Source organism: Rhincodon typus, chromosome 9, assembly GCF_021869965.1.
Source record: "Rhincodon typus isolate 14 chromosome 9, sRhiTyp1.1, whole genome shotgun sequence".
Classification (NCBI taxonomy): domain Eukaryota; kingdom Metazoa; phylum Chordata; class Chondrichthyes; order Orectolobiformes; family Rhincodontidae; genus Rhincodon; species Rhincodon typus.
The window spans coordinates 64133949-64146124 of record NC_063340.1 but is presented as its reverse complement, the minus strand read 5'-3'; the positions used below and the strand labels follow the sequence as shown (position 1 = coordinate 64146124).

At 38.8% G+C, this 12176-nt stretch overlaps 1 protein-coding gene across 2 annotated transcripts in view; it reads right to left on the bottom strand.

The window, feature by feature from the left end:
- pigf (phosphatidylinositol glycan anchor biosynthesis, class F) overlaps nucleotides 1–12176 on the bottom strand; it is a 48216-nt gene that overhangs the window by 22123 nt on the left and 13917 nt on the right. The window lies entirely within an intron of this gene.

Genomic DNA, 12176 nt, shown 5'->3' with positions numbered 1-12176 from the left:
TGTGATGTATTTTCTTTTGATAGAGTGATTTCAGAATCATTAACATATGTAGGACTGGAATAACATGTAAAGTGGGTTGGGATTGTTAGTTTCCTTTATTGAATTCAATTACACAGCTTGCCATAGGGAATGTGAACTCATAACCTCTGGCTTGTTAGTCCAGCAAGTTTTGATGTAATGCTGCACTTATTCAATTACTACAGCTGCAGTTTGAAACAGCTAGAAAGCCCAACCTGAATTTCACAGAAGGCCTCTTTACCAAGGCTAAGATAACACAGTGTGGAGCTGGAAGAACAAAGCAGGCCAGGTCAGGTCCCAACCCAAAATGTCAACTTTCCTGCTTCTCTGATGCTGCCTGGCCTGCTGTGTTCTTCCAGCTCCATACGGTGTTATCTCTGACTCCAGCATCTGCAGTTGTTGCTATGTCTTTACCAAGGCTCCTGATCATGCCTCACTTTTAAAATTCGCACCCTCGTTTTATCCCTCCATGACCTTGCCCCGGTCTCAGCGAAACAACTCCCGCCAGCCTTACAACCCTCCAAGGTCTATGCTTCTCTCCACTGTAACCACTATTTTAATCACATCATCATCAGAAGCTATGCTTCCAGCTGCCTAGCTCTACATGGCAAGTTTCTTTTCCCAAACCCCTCAGCCTCTCTATCCTTGATCACATTCTTTAACATCTACCCCTTTGACCAAACGTTTATTCATTTCCTCTAATCTTTCTTTATGTGGCTCAATGTCAAAGTGCCAAATTTTGTGTGATAACAGTTCTGTAAAGCCTTGGAATGTTCTACTATGTTAACAGTCCAAAGTAAAAGCAAGCTGTTGTTCTACAATGTTGACCACACAACATCATAAGCCAACAAAGAAAGGCATCTGTGATCTTTGACATAGTCTTGGCCATTTGACGAAAATTAAATATTCCATTTAACAGTTGGTGGGCACTAAAATTACACTACGTAGACTCACTGGATTTTTCCATAAGTTTGTGATGTCTAGAGTTTTAATATGAAAATCTTCCAGAGTCATTTCTGGAAACAATGTAAAACTACTGTAAAACCATGGCTGCAGTGGTTCCCTCTCCATGTTATCAAACACAACCAGCAATACAGAGAGCCACATTTAACGTATCTTTTGACTGCACTTATTAAATAAAGATTTGAAAGCAGGCCACGTCTCAACAAGCAATAATTTGAAGCCAAGTGATGCTGGACTGTGTGTCAGAGGCAGAATTATCCATGGTGTATCACAGTCAAACATGCACAGCCAGTGTGACAATGCTCACCACTACGTTGGTACTACAGTAAACCATTTTCATAAAGAACTGGTTCAAAGAGTGGTAATATTGGACAAGTCAGATTCCAGAGTGATGAGATATGATAGATCATAAATGCTATTTTTGTAGTTTGGCTAGCATGGTGGTCGATCATCGAACATATTAACATGTGGCTGCCAACATTCTTAACAAAACAACACAAGTTTATTGCACAAAAAAAAGTAAAACTACCCAACTCAATTTATTGAATTTAGTGACATGTATAGAATCTAGAATCTATATAGAATATACAGTGAAATATATAGAATCTAGTATGTAGAAAACACTACAATCGAGGGGCAGTCCCAGTCCTAATTTTAGGTAATGAAGTGAGGCAAATGGGTGAAGTATCAGTGAGGGAGCATTTTGCAGTCAGTGATCATAACTCTGCTAGATTTAAGATTGTTATGGAAGAAGACAAGGATGAGCCTAAAATCAAAGTTCTAAACTGGGGAAAGGCCAATTTTACTAAGATCAGATGTTATTTAGCTAAAGTTGTCTGGGAGTGGATACTTTTAGATAAATCTGTGTCAGAGCAGCGGGATACATTCCAAGAGGAAATAGGATGAGTACAGGGCCAACATATTCAAATAAAGATAAACAGTGCGAGTAACAAATCAATCGAACTTGGGATATGGAGGAGTACACAGGATTGGATAAAGGAATAATGGAAGCTTATGGCAGACACTTGGGGTTCAAACCGTAAAAACACTAGAGAAGTACATAATGTGCAAGAGGGATCTTAAAAAGAAAATTGGGAGTGCAAAAACAGGGAATGAAAGGATAATTGCACACATAATAAAGGAAATTCTAGCTTATTTTAGAAGTACATTAAGGGTAAAAGGATATCTGGGGAAAGGGTACTATTCTTAAGGGCCACAGTGGAAATTTGTGCGTGCATCCAAAGGACGTAAGTACTGTTCTAAATGAATACTTCATGTTAGTGTTCATTAGTGAGAAGAATGACGTGGGTATAGAACTCAGGGAGGACTATGGTACAATTAAAGAAATTACCATAGACAGAGAGGAGGTTGAGTGGTTGGCAGACTTAAAAGTAGATAAATCTCCAGGAGCAAATTAAATGTATCAAACTGTTCAGCGAAGCCAAGGAGGAAATAGCAGGGGCAATGGCTATGATTTTCACTTATTCTCTCTGGCCACAGCAACTGTGCCAAACAACCAGAGACCAGCCAATGTAGTACCATTATTCAACAAGAGAACGAAGGATAAACCAGGAAACTTCAGGCCAGTCAGTCTAAGCTCAGTGGTGGGCAACTACTGGAATTAATTCTGAGGAATAGACTTAATCTGCACTTGGCGAGATAGAGATTAACCAAGAATAGCATGGTTTTGTTAAGGGGAGGTCATGTCTGACCAACTTGACTAAGTTTTTCAAAGAGGTGATTAGGTGTGAAGATAAGGGCAATCCATTTGACATAGTCTACTTGGACTTCATTAAGGCTTTTTAGAAGGTTCCGAATGGGAGATTGATAGCAAAAGTAAGAGTCCATGGGATTCAAGGAAACTTGGCAAATTGGCTACAGAATTGGCCGAGTAGCAGGAAGTAGAGGGTGATAGTCGAGGGACGTGTGTGTGTCTGGAAATCTGTATCCAGTGGGGTTCCACAGGAATCAATGTTGGGGCCCTTGCTGTTTGTAGTACATATACATGATTTAGACTTGAATATAGGAGGATTGAGTTTGCAGATGAATCAAAAATTGGTGGCTTGGTAAATAGTGAGGCGGATAGCCTTAGATTACAGGAGGATACAGACAGGCCGATCAGTGGCAAATAGAATCTAATTCGGATAAGTGTGAGGTGATGTACTTGGGCAGGACGAACAAGGTAAGGGAGTACATGATGAACGGTAGGACCCTGAAAAGCACCAAGAATCAGTGGGACCTTAGTGTGCATCTCCACTGGTCTTTTAAAGTAGCAGGACAGGTAGATTGTGAAGTAGTTAAGGCAGTGTAGGGAATACTTGCCTTTATTAGCTGAGGCAGAGAGTGTAAAGTTCAGGGAAGTTGTGCTGCAATTGTATAAAATGTGGTTCAGGCCACAGCTAAAGTACTGTGCGCAGTTCTGGAATCATCATTATAGGAGGCATATGATAGCACTTGAGAGGGTGCATGGGATATTTACCAGGATGTTGTCTGAGCTGGAGAGATTTAGTTATGAAGAGAGATTGGACTGACTGAGTATTTTTCCTTGGAGCAGAGGAGACTGAGGGGGATATGATTGAGATGTATAAAATTATGACAAGTATAGATGGAAGAAACTATTCACCTTGATGAAGAGGTCAATGACTAGGAGGCATAGATTTAAAGTAAGGGGCAGGAGGGTTAGAGGGGATAGGAGCAAGAACTTTTCAACCAGACAGTGGTGGGAACCTGAAACACGGCTTCTAAGAGTGGTAGAGGCAGAAGCCCTCATAACATTTATAATATTTAGATGTGTACTTATGATGCCAAGGCAGACAAGGCTATGAGCCAAGTGCTGGGAAATGGGATTAGAATAGTTTGGTGACTGCAGACTTGATGAGCTGAACGGCCTTTTTCTGCGCTATACATCTCAATAACCCTAAAGATCTTTTACTCAGAAATGTGCTTTACAGTCACTCGATCCAAGTGAAGTGTCACTCCTCTCATGAATCTATGTTTTTTTTTAAAAAGTTAAATGACACTTTCCAGCCTTCCTTCTTGGTCTAGATGACCAAAAGACTTCTCTTCAGCTTTGATAGTCTAGATAATCTTTCTAATTCTAACAACCTGCAGAATTCTACCAACTCTCACTCGCTAGAGACTCCTACAAATTAACATCTCCTGTTAGGATGACTTTTCTTCTTCCGAACACAACTTACTAGTAGTCCCTGATCATTTGTTTGTGAAGTTCATAACAACTCAATTGAGTGATTTAAGTTAAATCCTGAATGTCACCAATCAGCTACCTAGGAACTGATGTTTAAATTTACTGTTCAAAAATGACTTTCTGACCTCTGTTTAAAAAAGTCATCTTCACAGAACTGAAAATTGATATTCATCTTTCTTCCACTTTCGATCCAAGTTTCCAAATAGTTATAAACATTTTACACAAGTCACTATGAGACACAATCGTGCAACAACGACTCAAGATAGTGTTGGTAATCAAATGAAATAGCCAAAGTTTCTTTTACAAGTGTCACATAGAGATACTAGGATAAACCATCAAACAATGGATGGAAGAGGCAGATTTCCAGGACCATTTATTAGGTTGATAAGAAAAGTATTCAGGTTTAATTCATTCACCAATCATCAACATTTTAATAAAGCAAGCTTACTGCTATCAGTCATTACTGCCTGTGGATTTCATCAACTTTTCTGCCCTTTAACCAATGGGCCTCAACCCATCATCCAATTTTTTTTAAATGATGCCTCATCTAGCTTACACCTTCTTGGGATAGCAGTATATGAAAATAATCACTTCCAGTTTTCTTAATGAAATTGTCCTGTAACTATCAAGAAAAATCAGCACTGAAAAGTTTGCTCAAATTTAACAATTCTCCCCTTTCCTTGATAAACCTGTGAAAGTACACAGATATAGGAGGTGGAATTGGTCTGCACCAGCGGATTTTGCACCATCTCAGTTTATATTTTCCATTAACTTGGAAAATATTGGTAAGCTTCAAACCAAGGAGAAGTGACAGCGATCCTAGGAAACGTGCCTCCAAAAAAATATGATTGAATATTGTTCTGTGAACTTCAGTGGAGAGACAATGGGGTGTGGTGAAAACGAGACTGCCAATTCCAACTACTGGCATGGAATAACTTCACTCCATTAAGTGAAGCATGATTTAAAAAGGATCTTAAAAATTTCAGAGTGAAACTTGGCAAATTCAACTTTCATTTCAATGACTTTCAGCAAAACTCACATTTAAAATGCAACCAGTTGCACAATATTTTGCACCAAAACTTTATTTTTTGTTAGCACATGGTACATTGGCACAAACTAGCAGTGCAAAGGGGAGACGAGTCAGGAAGTTAGAGTTTTTCTCTATACATATGCATGTCATTATTAATAATGAGCAGCTGTCCTATAGTGTGGCTGCAGTGTAAATGGGGCAGCTCAATTGCAGATCTTGGCTGTGCTCCCAAGTAAAGTTTCAGTTACTTTGGCGTAGTAGACAGTTGTTGCCTTGAGCAATGGAAGCAAGTGAAAAAAGTGAGATGAAGGGTCACACATGCAGTTGGTTTCAATTCCTTTATACTCCAGCCAAGTACTTTGTTTGCTCAGTAGATTCTGAATTGCAAGGAACATTTTAACTGATCTGATTTGTGCTGGAATTTATTCAATAAAACAAAGGGCAAGAGGTACAACTACAAAAAAAAAGATTTAAAGGTCAGCTTTAATACTCAATAAAATGGCTGATAGCAGATCCTAGACTGGAGCAGTTTTCTGGAAAAGAGTTCCAATACATTACATCTCTTTCCAATCTCTCCTATTCAACAGCCCATGATAACTGCACATAATTGTCAAACATGTAAGTGTACAGTAATTCTAAGCAGTAAGTTTATCCAATATATTTACTACTACAGAGTATCAGCAGTTATTATTGAAGGAGAAATTCAAAATATATCTTCTCGTAATTTACACAGGAAAATGTTCAATGGCCTTCCCTTGGATTATTGAGTTGAGACCATTTTACATAAATTGACAGAAGTCTCAATCCAAGCATTACATTTAAATGTACAGTTTCTTGAACCCATGTACATGTGATAGCACTAGGCGTTGTACAGAAATGCTGCAAGAAACAATGGAACAATAATAAATCTGCATAAATTCTTGTTGTTAAAGGCTTATTCTGCTAATTGTTGTGTGGATAATGTCAGTAGAATGACTTCAAATAGGAAATTAAATAACAACCATTAATATGAATTCTCACCTTTAAAGTAGTAAAATCTTAAATCTTACGGCCCAACAAGCTTGCGTTTTGAGCAATCTCAAATCTTCTCCCATCACATAATCCTCTGAAACATAAGCCTGAAACTTTACTTACTGCATACCTCTTTCCAGATCGTCCAGCTGCCAATGTACTCTGACAAGATGGATTTAATATTTTAACCCCTTTAAGGCCCATGCCTTGTACACAAATACCTGTCTTTAAACTTCTGCCTATTTTTCATCCTTTGTTTCACAGAAAATACAATTTTAATGCAACATACTCAGCCACAAAGAAGGTTTTTTTTAACATTGTTTTAATTGCTTCAGGATGTGCCAAATTTCCACAGCATTATAAAGTTACTTCTGAGAAGCAAACAAACAGTCGACATTACCATTAGATAATTTCTTGTGCATATCCCCACAGCGTCACAGATGGATCATCTACTCCCAGTGGTACACAGGTTTGGTAACCTCTTTTTATTAAAGTTAATCAGCTAACTCCTGAACCTACATGCCCCATTTGAGTCAGTGAATTTGTTTGTGATTCCACAATCCATTACTCTTTTCCCTAATTGCACTGAATTTCCTATTTTGTTTTTTTAATTAAAAAAGAACTACTTGTCACAGCCAGTGTAAGTAATTCAAAGCTTTCATAATTTAAGTTTCCAAAATGTCACTTGAAGTCCCTTTTCCAAAGAAAACAGACTGTTTTTCCACATAACTCAAAATCATTAGAAACAGGAGTAGATCTAATCAGTGCATTAAGCCTGCACTATGATTCATTAAGATGATTCATGAATGATCAGATTGTGCACTTAACACCACTTTATGCCAGTTCCCATAACTCTCAACTTACTTGTAGATTTAAATTATGTCAGCCTTGCATATATTCAGTCTACTGAACCTTCACTGCTGTTTGGAAAAGAATTCTGAAGATCAACAAACCTAAAAGTAACTTCCAGCTTTACATGTGAGAAACTCATTTTTAAAGTGTGTCCCCAATTCTAAATTGTCCCAACATCCTCTCAGTATCTAAGCAAACAGTGCCCCTCCCACCACCACCCCCACCACTGAACCTTGTGTTTCAATCTTTCAGTCTTCTAAATTCAAATGAACACAGGACTAATCTTTTCAATCTTTCCTCATAAGACAAATCCTTCATTCCAAGAATCAGTCTACTGAACCTTCACTAGGCTACGTTCAATGCAAGTATATACCTATTTAAGTAAGGAGCCAAAATTTGTCACTGTAATCCAGGTACAGTTTCACAAATACCCTGTACAGTTGTACTAATACTTGCCCACTTTTATCCTCCATCCCCTATGTAATAAAGACCAACATTGTGATGCCTTCCAAACATCTTGCTGTACTAGCATGCTCTCTTGTACAGATTCACGTACAAGGACACCCAGATCCTGCAGTTCTCCCCATTTAAACAGTATTCTGGTTTTCTATCCTTTCTGCCAATCTCATGTTCCCACAGTATGTTCCATCTCCCAATTTTGCCCACTCACAACCTATATACCACTGATGATTCTGTATCTTCCTAGTAACCCATTTTCCTACTTTATTTGTATTGTCAACAAACCTAGCCACAACACAGTCAGTCCCTTCATCCAAGTCATTAATAAACATTACATATTGTTGAGGCGCAGAACTGTTCCCTGCAGGACACAGTGAGTTAAAACTCACCAACCCGAAAATGATCCACATCTCCTGACTGCTTTCCATTAGTTATCCATTCCCCTATCTATGCTAATGCATCTTTCCCACCACCATAAGCACTCACCTTAAACATGACCCTTTATGAGGCACTTCATTGAATACCTTTTGGAAATCTAAATACGTTACATGCTCCTTCAGCCACCCACAGTACAACCTCAAAGGCCTCTCATAAATTCCTCAAAGACTAGCTCCCTTTTACAAAACTATGTTGGCTTTGCCTAACTGCATTACAATTTTCCAAATGTCTTGCTACGCCCACCTAAATAATAGATTCCAGTATTTTCCCAATGACAGAAGTTAGATTAAGTGGCCTGTAGTTTTCTGCTTTGTGGCTCTGGTTTTCTTGAACAATGGCATTACACAAACTGATCAGAACTTTACCGAATCTGGAATAGAGGATTACAACCAATGCAACTACTTTCCCTGTAGACACATCCTCTAAGACCGTAGCACTCAGGCCATTAGACAGCCTTTTGTTCCATTAATTTTCGCGATACTTTCCATCTGTGGTTGTGATTGTTCCCAGTTCCTCCCTCCTCTTTGTTCCCTGCTTTTCCACTATTTGGGGAATATTTTCTATGTGAAGAAAACTACAAAATAATTGCATAAAATTTCTGCCACTTTCTTGCTTCTCATTAATTTGCCAGTTTCACTCATTGAAGGCCAATGCCTACTCTAGCAGTCCTCTTCTTTTTTACATACTTATATAAGAACATACTGGGTATTTTGATATTCATTACTAATTTTTTCCTTTTTTGTAAGTCAATCTTCATTGGCTTTGTTTTCCTAATCTTTTATGTTATGATCCCAGCTGAAATTATTACTGGTCAAGTCAGATCCTGACAAATCTGGCTTGATAGATCAGATATTGTTTTTGTTTTAAAAAAGATATGCAATGCTGCAGATTTGATTTTAACAACAAAACAAAGGAAATTAAGAATAAAATATAATAATCCAAACTATTCACATATAACCCAAGCTTAATGAATTTGAAAAAAAATTGTATTTTATAATCTCAGTAACCCACGCAACACTCTTACAGTACTCACAGCAGACAGACTTCCTTCCTCTGTCACGTATATGAGGCTTATTTAATGGTGACTTCAATTCCCAGTCTTCACAGTAGTATCTGTTTTGACTCTTCATACAATTGAGCTTAGACTTTGTCAGCTTTGAATGACTTGTGGTGTAGAATTTTAAAACCAAACTCCTTTCACTGAGATAACTGATTTGTTACAGTTCTAAACCAACTCCTTTTGTCAAGATCAATTGTTTTACATCCAGCTTCGGCCAAGACTTCTGCAAACTAAATTCCAATGGCATTCTTCAAGCTATAAGCACCCAATGCACCACTCTCCAAAGAGCAAAAACGAAATTCCATTCTCGAACCTTCTACCTGAAGCTGAATACATGATGGTTTCCTCTTTATGCTCATAAAACTCACCCAATGAAATCAAAACCCCAATACTCTACAGGAAGTCTCTCTCTAATACCATGTTTTAAAGTAAATCACCATGACTACAGAAATACTTACAAGTTAATCACCAAATGCCTCCATAGCCATAGACCAAATCCCAGTCCCTCTCTACCCTTGAGTTGACACCCTTAACCCTGCTATCAGACAAACAGTAGAGTGTCTGGGACTCATTCTTGTCATCAGAGAACAGTATCTATCCTCCTAGCTGTACTGCTCTTCTGTGCAAATACATTTCTTTTCACTCGTGTTTGAATGGGTTCTTATGCCACACGCCACAGTGAGTTTGCTAATTCTCCATTCAGTCCCTGCTCTCATTCATAGTTAAAAGAACCTTAATCTTGTTAGACAATTGCAAGGCTTAAGGCTCCTTACTGCTGTCTTCTGTAATCCCTATACCTGCTTCACTCACAGCCACATCAGCCTGTCCTTATCCTTGGCCTTACAGGACACAGAGCTTCATCGAGCAAGTCTGCAGAGAAGTAGAAGGAGTGAGATAGGCTGGTCCAGTAAAGAGATGATAGAGAAGAGAGAAATGAAAATTGGAGCTTCATTTAAAAGCTGCCACATTTCCTATCCATTGCATCCCTGCTTCCAAGTTAGTTCTCAAAACGCTGCCTCATTGTCAATGGTTAAACAGCGTGCTTCAACCTATGCTGAAACCGCAATGGAAGCATCACAGATTCATGGCCAAAAACACAAAGAAACTGCAACTTTCAGTTATAGATGGCATGTTTAGACAAAATGTTAAGTTTTCATTCCATTTAAAAAAAAAGCTGATAAAAATTTATTGCCACAGATTTGATGGTGCTTACTGTTGAGCTGGAGGCAAATTACTCACAAAATAAACCTAGTGCACACTGTGGCATTGATTTCACTTTCCCAGAAGTTGATTCATTCTGGGCAATAGCTGCAGGCGATTACAGCAAACAGCAACAGTGTGCCATGAATTGATGAATTCTCACAGACATCAAAACAAGTTGTAACATTCACACTTTGGAAAATTAAATAGTGATTGGAATATACAGAAGGATTAAACGGTAGATTGTCATGACCACTGGGGTTGGGCGTTAAAAATCCATTGCCGCTATTCCCAAAGTTGTCACCAATGTGAAATTTTGACTAAACCACAGAATTGTGCAATTTTATCTAACTATGTAATTCAGTTTATAAGAATATGCACAGCTAGGTTTCTCCATTAACAAGAAAACAACTACTTATTGTAATGAAACTGTAGTGACTGGAACCAGGGCCAGGTGGATTTCATTGGCTAGGAGATCCTTAATTGCCATTGTTAACCTGGGCCAATCAGGGAGTCCTGGCTGACAGACAGAAATAGGAGTCTTTGCGGTGGTTGGTTAGTTCAGATCGATACAACTGGTAACACCAAGGTCATGGTTTCAACCCCATGGTGACCAAGTCTGCAGGCTTCCTACCACAAATTTAACGATTCGTATTTTCATTTGAATGATGTGTTTGCCATGATAATGTGCGGCCATCTCACCTTGCCACGTTACCCAGTGGTTTAGTGGTTAGGATTCAGCACTTTCACTGTTGCGGCCTGGGTTCGATTCCCAGTCGGGGAATAACAGTTGATGTATTCTGCTAATTCATAGCGATGATAGCATTTCTAACTGATTTTCAGAATCTGGAAATTCTTGGCCCTCTTGTTGCACAGTGGTAGTGTCCCTACGCCTGGATTGGGAGGTCCAGGTTCAAGGACCACCTGCTCTAGCGGTGTGTAATAACATCTCTGAACAAGTTGACTAGAAAAAGTAGGTTAAAAGAAATCATACAGTAATCCATTCACCAATTTAATACTGCAGTAATTTCAGAGACTGTTCACTTATAAAGACGCAATAAACAGGGGGTCACAGAAATTCTCCTCAGTCTAGGGACTGGCTTGGATCTGGCTGGTCAGGGTCTATATACTGTGCACATGTAAATAAAGGGTGACTTGGTGATGGGATACCGGCCTCTGTGCAGTTATTTCACAAACTGTGGTTTTTACATGAATAGCAGTTCAACTTGGACTATTTTTTGGCCAAAATATTTATCTATAATTTCAACTCTACCCCTTCCTTAAAGTTCCCATACACATACAAAAAAAACAGAGACAGACATGACACAAATATTGTGCACGGGAAAGCAAAAACAAATGCCAGAGAAGTACAGTTCCAGCATTCAGTACAAGGATGTCTCGTTTAATTACAAATAAAACATTTAGACCTTTGATTTGCATCTCCACCCTCAGTACCTTCCTTTCTGATCTGAAGAGGGCATCTTATAAACTCCCCTTTACATACACACACACACACATGAAAGAAAAGGTTATGATCAGAGGAAAACTGGAAGGCAGTTCAATTCATAGGTTGCTGAAATGATCTTCATAATTCTTAGGCTGATCAGAACATCTACAGTTCTTGCTATCTCGGAGTGCTTTTCGTTGTTTTTCTCCTTTTTCCCTAGACTCAAGACGTTCAGTTACCGGAGAACCACTCCAACAGTGACTGGTATGCAACATGCTTTTGTCATCGGTTAACCGGTCACTATTCCACAAATGAATCAACTCCCTACAGCCACCCAGTTGTACCAGTACATACAAACCCTCAGCTCCAATCCACCTGCAACCACGACAATTACTCCTTATTCAGACAGTTGTTTACACGATGCATGCCTTGATTGTCAGGTTACTTGCTGTTCAAAGCATGCAGCAATTCATTAAAACACTGGTTTTAAAAC